This window comes from Sphaeramia orbicularis, chromosome 8, assembly GCF_902148855.1.
Source record: "Sphaeramia orbicularis chromosome 8, fSphaOr1.1, whole genome shotgun sequence".
Taxonomy (NCBI): domain Eukaryota; kingdom Metazoa; phylum Chordata; class Actinopteri; order Kurtiformes; family Apogonidae; genus Sphaeramia; species Sphaeramia orbicularis.
This window is the reverse complement of record NC_043964.1, coordinates 53,743,869-53,759,610: the sequence shown is the minus strand read 5'-3', so window position 1 is coordinate 53,759,610 and position 15,742 is coordinate 53,743,869.

Below are 15,742 nucleotides of genomic sequence, written 5' to 3'. Positions count from 1 at the left end.
TTATTCATTTATTTTCATTGTTTGTATATTTTCCAGTCAGCGTCTATGTTTAAAGTCATAGTTTTACTTTAGACTTCTGTTCGCTCTGATTGGTCTGTGATCCTGTCCTCTACTGTCCTCTAGTGGTGATAACACAAACTGCAGCTCACTGTTCAGTCATTTATGGAGCTGATCAAACCTGTTACTGCTGTCATGGAAAACACACACCTGTTCACACACACACTTTAATAGAACTGTTCATTGGACATGAATCAGGAGTAAATACAAGTCATAATAATAATGAACAGACAGAGTAAAAGGAGCAGATATGGAGGATTAAAGATGGAAAAGGATTAAAGGGAATTTAAGCACTGATACATGTTGGACATTCAGACTGCTGTCTTCACCTGAGGGTCAGTCTGCATCACAACTAAACAATACAACAGTAAGGCAGCAATAAAAAATATACAAGAAGTCCAAAAAAAAATACCACAGATATGTACAGAGCTTTTATATATTATATATATATATTATATATATATATATATATATATATATAATGACCAAAGGTCTTGTAGTCCATATTTAAAGACATTAACCCTTTCATGCACAAATTATGAGAACCTTAGTCAAGATTTTTTTCTTCAGTGTTTAGCCATGAAAAAAACAATGCGATCGAGTTCTTTTTTTCTATGGAGTTACAAAAATATCCATGCATTTAATTTTTGAAGTAAAGAAACATGTGTTTAAAACCCAATATCAGAGAGTGATACGAAAACAATGAAATAAAAACATTTTTAATGCTGCTAATCTGATGTCTTCTCACATTTTAACATATTCTAATGCTAGTAATTACTCACTTCATGGAGATAATATGAAAAAAAACCCTTGTCTAACAAATAATTCATTTACACTCAAACATGTTAGTGCAGATCAGGTTTATCAAGAACAGCAAAGTTACAGTAATGATCTGAATTACAGTGTATGGGATGGTGCATAAGCGTCCACTGTGTCGGCTGATATGGAACTGAAACAAAACCCATGAATATACAAGAGAACAGCTGGAGAAGAACTGTCCACTGGAGTGGACAGTGCATGAAAGGGTGAACTGGCATTTGTTTGACCTTTCAAGGTCGGCCAGGTCAAAGGTCACGGCACCAAATTAAAGCTCATGTGACTTCCAATCTATTATCAATAATAATTAGATCAATATCTTCAACTGTTTTCAACTCATAGCACTTTGAAATGGGTCCCATTATAAACCAATGGGAATTTAGAAAATTTCAAAAATTCAGATAAATTCATATCAATATTTCCCAATTCTTTGAACAAACTTGGTCGACCTCAGCCCAAAGATGTTCCACAACAAATACCACTCATTCTGACCGACGGTTTTGGGGAAGAAGGTTCTGGAAAAACTGTTTCTGGACCACAGCTGATCCCAGTCGTCCATCGGACCTTCAGGACGTTGGACTGAAAATGAAACCTGACAGGTTTAGCACACAGCATCAGCAGGTCAGTCAGAAGGATGGTGTTTCCATGGCAACCGCCGGCATCCTATCCATCTGTCAAATACAAGTGACATCACATCCTGAAGCATTAAGCTGGTTTGACTTTAGGGCCACGAGCCACCAGCTGAGAAGCTTTAATACAGCAGAGATTCAGCTGTAGGCCCTGATCAGAGTTCAACAGTAGACTGTATGGACACCATAGAGACCCAGACAAACAGGACAAAGGCACAAACAAGTAGGATGACAGAAAGACAGAAAAGCAGTGAAAGAGTGAACAAAACGACAAACTCTATTAGAACTGTGGTGTCAAACTAAAGGAACAGCCCGTAGAAGTGCTGAATTCATCTGAAGGACTTCCAAGTGTTTGCAGCTGCTTTCAGAGCAGAGTTCATGTGTGAGCGTGAACCAAAGTGTTGAACAGCTCCTCTGCTGTCCTTTGAGTCAGGACTGAACAGGTCTGAGTCCAAGTCCAAGAAGAACCAGGAACCAATGAAACACAAACACACTGAACATTCAGACCGGACCAGGACTCCAGGACCAGAACTGGGACTGGAACACAACAACACACACACACACAACTATTCTGCAGAGTGGACGTGGATGTGGACGAAGATGTGGACATGGATGTAGACAGTGGTCGTGGTCGTGTATTTCATCCTGTGTTGCGTCTCTTCAGTCTGAAGCGCCCCCTACTGGCCTGGAACAACATACAAACATGTCATCATGTGTGTGTGAGTCCATGTCCAGTCCATTCAGTCACTGAATCCAATCAGCTGATCAGGTAAATCCTGCTGACATGGGACGGCTCTGAAAGCACACAGACGTTCAGTCTCAGTGTTTGTTTGTCTGGACTTTTCCTGGTGGACTGGAACAGACAGGAGGTGGACTGACTAAATCCAGGACTTGGACTCCACAGACTGGAGTTCCCATCCTCAGTCCTTCCAGGTTGGAGCCTTATGACCTGAGTCATGTGATCTCATCTGTGTGGACATTTTCCAGATGAAACCCAGCCCAGTTCAACCAGTCAAACCATTCAACACACACATGAAGGGCATTGGTGTTGGACGGAGGAAAAGCACCATGAAGAAAAACACCGATAATGAAAGACTTTTGGCCGAAAGTTATTGGCCTGGTAAAAAAAATTCTCTCTCTCCCTCGGAAATAGTTCATTTTTTTTGTCTGTTCAGGTCTTGTTTTTTTCAGTCTTCGTCCAGTCGATGTCAGTGGTGTGACTCTGACTTTCTTCAGTTTTTTAAACTTCCTTTCTTTCTTTCTAGGACACATGTTCTAAGGTCATCAGTGATCAGTTTTCTTTGGTGAACAGTTCATTTTATTCAAATTGTTCCATTTACCACAAACAGTCTGATAGATTTAATACCAGAGGATAGAACAGGATTAGAGTGGATTCACAGTGAACTGACTGGACCGAGCTAACTGCTGGCTGGTTATTAGCATTATTAACTATTAGCAGAGAGAGAGGGGGGTGGGAGAGAGAGAGAGAGAAGTAGCAAGGGAGAGAGAGAGAGAGAAAGAGAATGAGAGAGGGAGGGATTTTTAATCACAGTTCTATCTAATAAATCAAACTTAAATACAGTTATATTCATATATTTTTACGTTATTGGCTCAGTTATTACATTTGCAAAGAATTTATTTTAAACAGGACAATAATATAATAAATTATTCTGTTATCGGTTCAGGACCGTTATTCCATTATCGGCCGTTATTCTGTGATTGTCTTCTCCACACCATGAGTCTGGTAAACCTGCACAAACACATGTGTCAGATGTTGGAGGTAAACCCAGTTTGGCAGAAGCGTCCCATGTCAGCGTTGAAGTGTGTTAGTGTTGAATAAAGCTGTGAACTGACCCGACAGTAGAAGTAGAGGAAAATGGTCCCCGTGATCAGATGAAGTGGACCAGCACCACCCTGATGATCAGGTTTCTCACCAAGTCTGAAACACACAACAACAACACACAACACAACCATCATCAGTGGAGCTGAAGAGTCCTGACGTCTGGAAAAGCTGACAAACTGCATCTGTTTGACACTATTCTGCTGATCACAGTGTGAACAGAACTGATCCCATCAACACCTGGAACACATGCACATCTACTGATGGAACACATGCACATCTACTGATGGAACACATGCACATCTACTGATGGAACACATTCACATCTACTGATGGAACACATTCAGTGTGAAGAACATCTGCACTAACAGGACACATTCCCATCATGAGGCTGTTTGTGCTGAGCTCAGTGGGATTGTGTGTTGAGTTCAGACTGCAGTTGGATTTGGCTCCAAATGGGAGTTGAGTTCACACACACAACTGTTAGTGTTGGAACAGAATCTGTTCAGTCCTGGTGGTGGCGCTGGTGCAGTGGACAGCACTGTGGCCTCACAGCAACAAGGTCCTGAGTCCAGGTCCACCCACAGGGTCAGTCTGAGGCCCACGCCCATTGGACAATGTGCTCAGACCGTCACCCATATCTACAGCATATCTGAGGACCATATTGATGATTTTTTGAAAGCACACTGACCGTAAAATACAACTGAAACACTCAGATAATTGAGATTTTACGCAGCGATATAAATGACATGTTTAATCCACGTACACATAGTACTGTTTGAACATTTATCTCAGTTCAAGTTGAAGAATAACTCTTGAATAAATCCAGTTTTGCTGTGAGCTGCTCTAAAATGTCCCAGTCACCTCATGTATTTCTCTACTGGTGAAGCTTGCCTCCCAGTTCAACTCATGGACGTCACTACTGATAAGTTCAGGGTCAGTTCTTTTCACTGGAGAAGATGTTGTGTCTACAGAGGCTGGGAACTCACTCCAATAGATCACGTCTACGACAACAATCACAACACTTTACGTAGCACGTTCTAGTAGCAAAGACGTGAACTGACGGTCGGCAAGTGGTGTCAACAGGTGAGGTCCAATCAGAAGACGGAGTCAGAAGACGTTACGAAGTCCAACCTATTGTTCGGGGAGACATCCAAGAAGATACTGTAAATTCCGGACTATAGACCGCACCTGAATAAGCCACAGACCCGTCAAAACTGGACGGTAATTGCATAAAGGTTTTCTTTGAGTTCAAATGAAATTATTCCCTGTATGTAAATGGGTCTGATATGTGTGCTTGCTGTCATATCTATAGGTTGATTCGTTGTTAATATGATGATTAAAAAATGAGGCAATAAAAGGATAGTAAAAGCACATTTTCTCTTTCTTTTTTTTTTTTTTGTCGGTGGACTTATCGGGGTTTCCTTTGGATTCGTGCCGATATGGGATTTACTTGCTTTTGCGCTGGCTGGGGATTCACAGACTTAAAATGACTTGAAGACACTTGAAAGTGAAGCAATTTTGTTTGTTATTAGAGTAGGACTTTTAATTTATTTTTAAAATATAAAGATTAAAAACAAGTAATTATGTCTGTTGTAATATCATTTTCATTTAACATTACGCACGACGTGTAGTAGGCGAGATGCCACGGTACTTGGCACCATGCTGTGGTACCTGGTACCGCTGTGGTACCGAGCTGAGCTGCGGTACCGAGCCATACTCCCACAGCACCATGGCACCTGGCACCAACTGTGGCACGGCAGTACCACGGCTCGGTGCCAGGGGCCATGGCATGACTAAGGTGCCGCGGCACCTCGGGGCCAACACTAGGTGCCGTGGCACTGCAGTACTACGGCTCAGTGCCAGGTGCTATGGCACCGCGGTGAGGCATCACCGGCACCTCGAGCCGAGGCACCACCGCGGTGCCACGGCGCCTAGCGTTGGCACTGAGGTGTGGCACGCGGCACCCCGGCGCCTCCGCTCGAGGTGCCGCGGCACCAAGCCGTGATACTGGTAAAATCGGCATATAAGCTGCGTCGGAGTATAAGCCGCAGTGTTTAAAGCGTGGGAAAAAAGTAGCGGCTTATAGTCTGGAGTTTACGGTAATTATCAGTCGGACCTGGAATTTGGGGCTTTTTGCGACTTGAGTTCCTGTGGGAGCCCTTGTCCAGAAAGACCAGCGCTGGTGTTTAGGTTTTACATGTGATCCAAATAAATTCTTAAACTGAGACCAAGTGCGTCCTGAACTCGTCTTGTGCTTCCAATCAACACACCAAAAATGCTTCCAAAGTGCTGCCCACACAGGTGCCTGATCAAATATCTGACAACATTTGGACTACTGATCCAACATGACCCCCTCTAGACCCTGGACATGTGGACCACACACACACATGTACAGATGCACCTTGAACTGTGGACACTAACTGGGCTTCACATTCAACTGGATGGACTGGGTTTAAACCTGGGTTTAAACTCAACTGTGGTTTGAACTGAGCTCAGATTAAAGGAGTGTTTGTTGGTTCAGCCCAGTCTGTGACAGGTTCAACTGGACCGGCTTTACCTGATCTAGTCCTACCATCGTGGTTCTGCTCACACCTGTTCACTCTGCTCACTGGGAATGTTGTGGAACATGGTCATGTGACTGTTACTGATGCATTGTGGGTGTTTTGTGGTGTTTGTCCTGACGTTACCTCCGACAGTGAGATAGAGGGCGGGCTCTGAGATGACAAGAGCTGTGGTTGAAAACGTCCACGTGATAAACACATGTGTGGCTCCCTTGGTGGGCGTAGCCCATGGCAGAAACAGGAAGTGGGCGGAGTGATTGACAGCTGGCAGGGTGAGGTTCAGCGGCTTCTTGGTGTCGGAGATCAGCTGGAAGGAGCCTCCTGGGTACTGTGGTTGGATGGAGCATGTGATGGTGAAGTCGGAGCCCACACAGCACCGGAACCCTGCTGGTAGACCCCAAAGACCCCGTCAGACAGGGAGATTTTGGGCTGAGGCAGATCTGTCCACACACAGAGACATGATTGGACCAAGCACACATGAGCACAAACAAGCAGTCAAGAATCCATCCTCCTCAGAGCACAGATGGATCTGATCCACAGGATTTGGGATGGGATAACACTGACCAATGAAACATGGACGTTACAGAGGTCAATAAACTGACACATTTGACAGAAAACAATGAACAGACAAATAATCAACTGATGAAATGAACAGATTCTTAGATGTAACTTTAAACGTCAGAGTCAGAACCATCTGGTCACTGAGAATTCATGACGACAAAGTTTGTGTCTATTTGTACCTGAACACACCACGTCCACAGCAAATGAGAGTCTATAATAATCATCTGCCCCCCAACCGTGGGCCAGTATGCACCCCAATGCCCTGGCCAAGCATCCAAGAGGACCCACCCCCATCCTCTCCAACTCCCCACACCCACACACATAGACCCATCCACATATGCACATGCACACACACATATGCCCACACACATACAATCACACACACCTACCCGCATAAACACACACCACATATGCCACGCACACACCACCGACACACCCACATGCACACCTACTACAGATATGAGACATGGAAATTCACGTCACCCCCCGCGCCAAATCCCTACAGCCATCATCACCACCACAGCACCACAGACATGCACTCAAAACACCCAAAGAGCACCCACACACACACACTGAAACACTGCAGACAAGTTCCAGCCAAAAAATAAAAACACAAAAAATAAAAAGGTAAAAAGAAAACAGTTCAATGATAAAAAAATACAGTAAAATAACACACTCATTGCACCCCCTGGCAGAGGCACCGATACATTTAACATGGAAATGCTGGTGTTACTGCACTGGCAGATATTGTATTTGAAATAAAACATTTTAACCCAATAATGACTTTAATTTTTTTTTTTTGTGCAGACCTTTTTTCTGTGTACAGATTTTATCCATCAAGACTAAAAACATGGATTTAATAAACCAAGCCTACATTGACTCTTCCCTCCAACTGTATTCTACACCTTGACTGTTGTTCTTTTTCTGTCCTCCTTTCTCCTACAGGGACGACAGATGGACATGAACATCAACGTTCTAATCTGCTGGTCCATCTCTACTCTGGGTTGAAGGTTTTCTGTACATGGACCCTGAAAAATCTCATAAACTAAACTAAGTTTTACAGTTTTACAGCACACGCTCCTACCAACCAACGTCGACAGAGCTTTAAGCATCTAGTTCAAATTGTCAAATGTAAGAACTTGACTTTTCCTCAGCTGAGTTTTATCTTGGATCCCTAAGGACATAGAGATGATTATCATCTGTGGTCCATGTCCAGTCCGATGGTCTTTCTCTCTGAAATGCCCTCTTCACTGTCTCTGTCTTTGATCAGGACACTAGTTAGCGCCTCCTCATCTTATCTCCTCATCTCCTCTGGGGTTCGTGTTCTCCATCAGATAACTTCACATATTTGGGCAGCAAAATTCAGAGGTGGGAAGTAACTAAGTATAAGTACTTTGTTACTGTACTTAAGTAGATTTTTTAGGTATCTGTACTGTACTTGAGTATTTATTTTTCTGGGAACTTTGTATTTTTACTCCCTACATTTTGCATAAATATCTGTACTTTATACTCCTTACATTCTCAGAACAGACCCGTTACTTTTTTAAACTAAATTTCAGAGCCTTATGAATCAAAATCAAATCGATTAAGGAAATTGGCCATGATACCCAGCCCTAATGTGTATTATTCTGTGTACCTGTTTTACAGCTGGTCATATGAAAGAGCCAGAGTTGAAAAAGTGGAGTATTGACTGTAGTATTGAGTATTGATAAGGTGGAGTATTGACTGTAGTACTGAGTATTGATAAGTTAGTATTGAAAATGTATTTTCTCCATTAGCATGAAATGGCATCAGGACCAAAGGTCGCGTCAACTGAAAATATTCCATCATTGACGGATTTTTTTTTAAATGACGGAAAATTCTGAAGGCTGTCCGTCATTTTGACAGATTAAAATACTGAGGGTAATCTCAGCTTGTCAAGCTCAGCTTGTCCGACCATAGTCAGCAAACAGGAGAGTTTCCTCCAGGGCCGATGTCGGGTTAACTCCCTTGCCAGTAGTGGACAGCAGCTTTTATTTTATGCACAGTATATCCATGTTAGAACACTTTTTCCTTCTGTCCTCTTACACATCATACTCAAAACTGCCGCTCTCTCACCTTGCTCGACCACTCGCGCCATACGCACACGCACGCACCACCACACCGCTCTCGCACTAAAGGAACACACACACACCAGTCTCATACTACCGAAGAAAGTTTTCACACAACACTGTGAACAGAATCTGCTGCAGAATTGCTGGTCTGTCTGTCTCTGAACAAGTCATCAAACAGTCCGTAACAGCATCCTACCTGTATAGAACCAACAGCACCACTGTTCACAACTACACTGAATACAACAGCAGTACTACAGTCACATGACTCACTGTTAGTCCATCTGTAGTAGACCCCTTGTCCAGTTAGTCCACCTGTAGTAGACCCCCTGTCCAGTTGATGGTGATGTGCATATTACAGTCAGTGTCCAGTCTTGTGTCGTTGTTTAGCTGACTTTAGCCAAAATTAGATGCTACTTTGCCAGCGCAAAATGTGAAGACAGCCGAGTCTCCTTCGTTATTTTAAAAGCCCAGTAAATGTGATGGCATTGATAAACGCAGTGAAAAAAAGAGGGACTGATGCAGTGAAGGATGACGGACAAGCAAGGAATACACTAGTTCTGATGGCATTTGGTGTGTTATATGTACGCATTTTCTACCTTTCATGTGTTTTTACGGTGGCCCAGAGGTGCAACAGGCCAAAAAATAATCCACTAGACGAAAAAAATTATCTACTACAAGAAAAAAAAAGAGAACAGCCTAAAAAAATTGTCCACTAGATGAAAAAATTATCTACTACAAGAAAAAAAAGAGAACCCCAAAAAAATTATCCACTATAAGAAAAAAAGAGAACAGCCTAAAAAAATTATCCACTAGATGAAAAAAATATCTACTACAAGAACTACAATTTTTTCATCTAGTGGATAATTTTTTAGGCTGTTCTCTTTTTTTTTCTTGTAGTAGATAATTTTTTCGTCTAGTGGATAATTTTTGGCCTGTTGCACCTCTGGGCCACCGTAGTTATTTGTGGCATGTCAATTTGTGAGTAGATCTGTGGTTCACATAACTCGAACCCTAACCCTCAGTACGAGGTATCTGACACTGCGTGAACATAGATACACACCAATTAAAAGTGGCGTATATAATTATGCGAGTCGTGATATCACGTTGGTTTATCAGCCAGCAACTACAGTTGCTGCATCACTGAGATGTTTTTAAACATTAAATACTACTAAATATACTCTTTATCATTAAAAAATAAAAAATTTAAAATGACGGATAATAATATGTGATGACAGAATTTTTACGACCCATTCCATCAAATGACGGACAATAAAAATGTCTAGTGCAACCTCTGATCAGGACATGGATCTCCATATGGAATGTTTTCGACCCAGAAGTGAGAGCTGCAGCAGAAGGTGTGTGTTTTCAGATTGGAGCTGTTTCATGTGGTCTATCCCAGCACTGACCTTGGACCACCTGGAGCAGGACTTTAGACCTCAGGACGTCTCCTTCCCTGTAGACGGTGCAGATACACACCTCCGTCTCTGTCTGTGGGGTTTCAGAGTCAGACTCATGTCTTTATTCATCTGTGTGCGGCAACGGTAAAACCTGTCCTGTGTTTGAAGATCATCAGCTTTATTCCGGAACACGTGGACCACTATTAGTTCTGGATCGAAGTGAGTCCAGTCCACTGTGGTGTCTTCAGGCAGATCGGCTGAGGCTTTACAAGGCAGCTGGATAGACTCCGCCCCCTGCTGGACCACCACCTCCTCCTCGTCATCTGACAGGAAACGGACCACAATGATTAGAACATACAATAAAGCCCTCTAGAACTTCAACAGCACACACTATTCACATTAAATGGAGAGGAACAATAACAACCCAAGGTGTATTTTCAGCAACAGATTGACCAGAAGTTCAGCTCAACCTTCATCCAACCAGTGACAAAATGGAATAATCCAGTCAGCAGCTTCTGTGCATAAACAGTCAGGTTGAAGTTGCTGCTGTAGTGGGTGTGGTTTATATCTGACCTGTGTCTGCTGTAGTGGGTGTGGTTTATATCTGACCTGTGTCTGCTGTAGTGGGTGTGGTTTATATCTGACCTGTGTCTGCTGTAGTGGGGTTTTTGTCTGACCTTTGACCTGCAGCTGTACTGTGTCAGTCTCCATTCTTTAGGCCCCTCCCACCTGCTTTCCCATTGGAGGTTACAGGTGTAGTTGCTGCTGTCAGACAGTTGTGGTTTCTTCACAGTGAGGCTGAAGTCTCCAGTTTCCAGAATGTTCTTCTTCATTGACATGCGTTCACTGTGTCGGTATTCCTCTTCCAGTTTGTAAGTGTCATATTTAAGCAGGTGGATGACTGTTTGGTTCAGATCAGAGCGTCTCCAAACCACTGAAGGAACCTCCGGGAACATGCCAGAATACTGGTAGGGCAGCAGGACCGACTCCATCCCCTCATACACCTGCACCACTACAGCCATTGCATGCTGGGAAACTGAGGACAGACACACAAACAGAGTTGATCTGTGAATGGGACCAGAAGAACCCAGGTGGTCCTTCCTCAGTGTCCTCCTTCTGATTGTTGTTTATCATCCTTATCTGTTCCACACTCACATTAATAAGGCTAGGATTTTCCACCGGAACTTTGGCCAAATTCGTCCTGTCAAAACATACAGGGTGTGATTTGTTGAGGGGGGGGGGTCAACCCCTCTCTGGGGCGGGGGACACAAATTCATGGGGCCCATCATTTGTGTCCAGTGGATACGGTTAGAAGGTGTGAAAATTTCATTGATGATCCGCTGTATAATAGAGGAATAGAACCAGGGAGTTGGACGTTGAAAGTATGGAAAGGTTCACTTTAGTTTCACACCAGCGTTAGTTTGTTAGTTCTGGACCACACCCCACATACAGAACTGCTGCCAAGTGCGTAATTATAATTGTGCATTTACATAATGACTTCTATTGCAATTGATCACTTTGTATGTTTATTATGAAATCAGTGGTGTAATGTAAACTGTGCTGTGCTAAATAAAGTATTACATATATGTTGTGTGTGTGTGTGTGTGTGGGTGTGTGTGTGTGGTGTGTGTGTGTATATGTATACAGGGTTTTTTCTAGAAAAAATTAGTAAGAGGGAGCACAGGTAGGCAAGGGACCGAAGCAACCAAGCAGGGGGGATCGTGCGGAAGGGGGGGGGGTTCCCTTTTGAAAAATTGAGGTAAAAATGGAACATTCTGAGGCTATCTGAGAGGGATATTGTAACTCTAGTGGCCCTCCTGCAGTTTTTTAAAACAACCAATTAGGGGTGCAGCTATTGAATATTTTAGTATTCGAGTATTCTACTGAAAATTCCTTCGATTTATCGAAGGCTTCCTCAATTGAGAACTGGACGGGCTAGGGACTCCTTTATTCCTGCAGCTATTAGTAATCTGAATTCACGTAGCTGATATCTAGGGGTTTTTTTGTTTTTTTTTTTTTCTTTTTTCATATGTCAATTTTAAAATCTTTTTATGTGATTATTTATTTTTTAAGGCCCATGGCCATATGGCAATTAACTTGTGTACTGCCCAATTGGACCTTTCTTTTTTTTTACTTGTGTTGGGAAGGGGAGTGGCTCCATTGTGTGTTGTCCTGTTTTTTGTAATTTTTTGGGGTGGCATATGGGGTGCTGTTTCTGTGTATGTGTTTCTGCGTATGTGCTTATGTGTTTATGACCCCTGCTGCACACCGAATTTCCTTTCTAAGGATAAATAAAGTTGAAGTTGAAGTAATCGGATAAAGCCTATTTTTCTTGGTTAAGAGCAATTATAAATACACAAGAGGAAATAAGGTATTTCACTAAATAATGAAGGACCAATTAGTTTCCTTTTTTTTTATTTATTTATTTTTGATAATTAACAGTTTTATTTGTCACATTCATATTGTGCATACGCAACAAAATGTATTTTCTTGACTAGAAACATTTTCAGAGAAGCAATTGCAAATACAAATAAAAATAACTAAAATTTAATTACTTTCAACTTAGTATTTCTTGTAAGTATCGAACATATAAGGCATTAATAAATTAAAAAACATAAACATTGCCTTTTTGATGTGCAACTGAACTTTAGTAGCGCTAAGTTTCAGAATTTTCAATGTAGACTGAACAGGAATGTGTTGTGGCATAAAAGAGGAAAGAACATTTGAACGGGAACTGTGAACGAGTCCATGCATGAACAGTTTGACACATTTCTGCTCGATTCAGGAGAATCAAGGCAATGGTCCCCCCACCTTATCTGTCTGTCTCATAACCTGTAACCCCCCCCCCCCCCACACACACACACACACACACATACAGTCCAGTTAATGGATGATCGGCTTCATTTTAGCAGTAGTAGTTGGATTTTGCCAAAATTCGGCCGTGACAAGGTAAGAGAAAGCTTTCACCAACCCGTGCACCATTTTGGCCGTGCTTTTGGGAAATTAACCGTTCAAAAAAAAAAAAAAATATTATATAATATATATATATATATATATATATATATATATATATATATAATATGTCGAGGCCCAAAACGGAATCTGGCCCGATTCAGAATCAGGCCGGCCCAGAATGGAATTCTATTCTAGGCCGGCCTAGAATGGAATCCTGCTGCTATAATGTTATTTTTATACCATGTTCACTCAGAGTGAAGTGCACAGTACAGAGATGTTCCACTAGATGAGATGGGGGGGGGGGGGGGGGGGGGGGGGGGGGGCTGTTTTATGGTTGTCTTACCGTGGATGAGGATCACAACCACCACAACACTTTCATCTTCCTGCACAAAGTCCACAGTTGTAGTTGAACGTCCTTGTGACTGAAGGGACCCAGGCTTCAGAAGCACACAGGTGTCACTTCACTGCTTCCACTCAGCTCCACTGTGGACTGTTTCCACCCAAGAACCTTCTGGAATGGAATGGAAAACAGGCTGAGCAGCTTTGGACTGAAGAGGCTGGGAAGAGTTCACTCCAAGACTCTATTCTCTAATCTGAGGAACCAAACATTTCACAATCCAACTGTTTGACAGAATATGGATCAGCAGGTTTCACACCCAGGTATTCACTTCCTGTTTGACTTACTAGTGGAGTTACCTCTGAAGGCTTCATTCACTGAAGATTCCAGTGTTTCCCTCTGACCCAAACTTTACTGAACAGGTTGAGTTTGTGTCATTTGAACCTCCTCAGACCCAGCTGTGGGTTTTCTGTCCACATATGTGGACAAGAGTTTTATAACTTTATACAAAAAAAAGAAAAGAAAACTGTCCACCACAAAGGACATTCCATAAAAATGTAAAAAATAGGACAATGGCCCTGTAGCTTACCGGCCAAATTCAAAGCTCTGGGAAATGCATCCAGATGCCATTTATTCTCACCCAGTTCTGTGTATTTATTCTATTACAGAAATAGCCCAAGCTGAAAGTATGGAGGGTCAGGATGTATTCTTTGATAGACCTGGCTTTGTTGAAACAAGTGTTTCACACATATTATTCTGGAAACAATGTGCATACAACAATGGCTTGATTGACTGACCATAGGTCGACTTTGGTCATAAATTGTCATGAAATGTGTTGGCAATATATAACTGAAATTATGTAAGCATCAAATAACAATGGAAGGACTTTAAGGATCTATAGAGCGAAGTGTGCCTGAATGCCTCTGGAATGAAAATGTGGTATTTCAAGACAGGTCATCTATCATGGTGTTTGGGGGGGCTGTGGGTCCAGAGGGTCAGGTGATGGACAGACAGACCAGAGGCTGTTATTGCACTGATCCACTTCCTATCTCTTATAATGGGGAAGTATTTCAAAGTCGCACCAAATCCAGAATCAGATCCGGATCCAAATAACTTCACTAACTTTTGTTGAGATCATCATGAAGAAGTTTTATACCAAGTTTGAAGTCAATCGGAATTGTAGTTTCAGAGAAGAAGACGATTGAATGGACAACACATGACGACAACAGCTTACAGCCTGTTAGCCGGTGAGCTAATAAGACCTGCATCTGAAAAAACACTAGCATCATGACGTTTCCAGTATAGGCACTGATTTAATAAAACAGAAAAAGCTGGTACTTTGACATTTCCTGGATCTGAGGAGGCTAATATTTAACCCTTTCTCAGGCAAGTGACCATTATTGGTCATTTCCACATACATTACAAGACAGTGAAAGTAACAGTTCCAGTGAGGACAGTGAATCCACAATCTGAGGTCCAGTGTGGTCTCCAGGGTCTGTCAGGTCCAGTGTGGTCTCCAGGGTCTGTCAGGTCCACCTGTGCTTTGTTCAGTTCCATGCAGTAATGGAACTAATGTAAGGACTGATGTTCAAAGGGATCATGTGGATGTGGACAGGGGTCTGGACCAGGACACGTGGGGGTCTAATGTTCTGAAATTCCTGTTCCTTTCATCATACATGTGTTTTTCTTGTATTTTGGATCCTGGATCAACAGAAAGACCAGGACACGATGGGAGAACCGGGTTCAGCTGTGATCATGCACTAACAGGGTCGGTCTGGTTCTTACTGTGGCCCAGTTCCACTCAGACCAGTTCCACTCAGACTGACAGATGACTGATCGATAGCTAACATAACCTGACACCTCTGTTCGCTCGAACCACTTCCCACACAGAGTGAAAACGTCCAAACTGAAGAAAAGGCAAAGAAGGAGCACATGAAGGCAGCTGTCACTGTTCATGTTCACTCACTCTCTGTGTGTCTGTCTGTCTCTCTTTTTCTTTCGCTCTCTCTGTCTCTCTCTCTCTCTCTCCACATATTAGTACATGTAAATTCCTTCATTTCATAACTCTGGTGCTTTTATGCCGTCACTTTCTTTTATATCCCTTTGCAGAACAGGAGCTAATTTACTAAAAAAACATCCAAAAAAGGCCCTTTTTTAATGAGGCAAAAAGGGCGGGACAGAAAATGTTTGTGTAAACAACATCAGTTCTAGCCGTCGACCCACAGTCCAGTCCATCTACAGTCCATGGACTGGACTCATGTAGAATGTGTGTAAATGCTGTTGGTTTATCCATGTGGTTCAGTCAGAGGAACCATTTCAGCAGAGTTGGGTCAAATGCAATCCACTCTATGTCTCTCTCTCTCTCTCTCTCTCTCTCTCCTCTCTCTCTCTCTCTCTCTGTCTCTCTCTCTCTCTCTCTGTCTCTCTCTCTCTCTCTCTCTCTCTCTCTCTCTCTGTTCAGAGTTGGGTCAAATGAATCCACTTCTATGTGTG